The sequence below is a fragment of the Octopus sinensis genome, unplaced genomic scaffold (assembly GCF_006345805.1).
Source record: "Octopus sinensis unplaced genomic scaffold, ASM634580v1 Contig18264, whole genome shotgun sequence".
In the NCBI taxonomy this organism is placed as follows: domain Eukaryota; kingdom Metazoa; phylum Mollusca; class Cephalopoda; order Octopoda; family Octopodidae; genus Octopus; species Octopus sinensis.
The window spans coordinates 30,906-32,080 of NW_021835692.1; the positions used below are offsets into that span (position 1 = coordinate 30,906).

Consider the following 1,175-nt stretch of genomic DNA (forward strand, 5'->3'; position numbering starts at 1 on the left):
TTGACGTGATTGCAATCCTCTTAAAAGGTTACTCTGCTGAGTGGCGAACAAAATCAAGAAAGCATTATTAGAAAAAATTATTTTCTATCATGAATTGACAGAAGTATCAAATTAATGGACGGTGTGTACGAATTGCAGAACTCTTTTCAACCTCTTGTTTTTAATTTTCTTAAAAGAGGTTTCAGTTACTTTCAAAATTTAATTTCATAAAATCTCCTCTATTTTTAAAAATCCGTGAAACTTGAGAATGAGAACAGTTGAATCTTGCAGATGGAGCTTCCTGTATATGGCAAATTGGACACAAACTTCCCTTAGCCCCTTGCAGTTGATGAATTAAGAGTGAAGATATGGGCATGCAAATCTGAAATTGTCCAAGATAAATGCGACGAAATAACTTAAGGAAGAAATGAATGTTTTTATGAGTCTCTCCAGAGCATCAAGTTTACAAGATAAAAAGCTGATAGATATATCATAATTTGGGGCGTAGCTGAACTGATCGATAGGTTATTGAATACTCTTTTAGCCACCTAACCTAGCTAGCATTTAATTTTTTCCTAAAAAACTAGGTATTATTCCATTGTCTGCCAGGCTTACTTAGTCTTTAAATGTAAATATAATTTTGATAAAAATAATTTTGATACATACAAATAAAAAATGCCTACGCCGGGAGTCGAACCCGGATCCCCTCGGCCACAACGAGGAATTCTAACCGCTAAACTACGTAGGCCTTTTAATTAATGCCTTCGTCGATATAATAAAATCAAAAATTGAAGTACTTGTTTAGATCATTTCAAGTCAGAGTACCGACAATTTTCTGAGTAATTGCAATCTTGTAAATAATGGAAGTGATACATTACTGAAACTTTTTAATTGTCGAATTAATTTTATGTAAATGTATGGACTATGACTTAATTATGTAAATTCTATTTCAAATTATCTAATTAAGAATCCAGCAGTTCTTGGGGGAACAGTTTCTCAATTCAGCTCATGCCCGGTGCTGCTCCATAGTCCCGACACAATTTCTATGAGGGCACGGTGGTGAAGTTTTATGGCCTGTAGGCCCATGGTTCCTTCCCAATATTTCTTTGAATGAGGGGATGGATAGATGTTCATTCGGTCCTTGAAGTGCTTTCCGAAATCTTTCTTGAGTTTTTTCGATTTTTCACGGTTTGTTT

At 34.7% G+C, this 1,175-nt stretch overlaps 1 non-coding gene across 1 annotated transcript; it reads right to left on the bottom strand.

The window, feature by feature from the left end:
- Nucleotides 1-655: 655 nt before the first annotated feature.
- On the bottom strand, nucleotides 656-727 carry Trnah-gug. The gene has a single exon. It is a non-coding gene; the product is annotated as a tRNA-His (tRNA).
- Nucleotides 728-1,175: the final 448 nt, after the last annotated feature.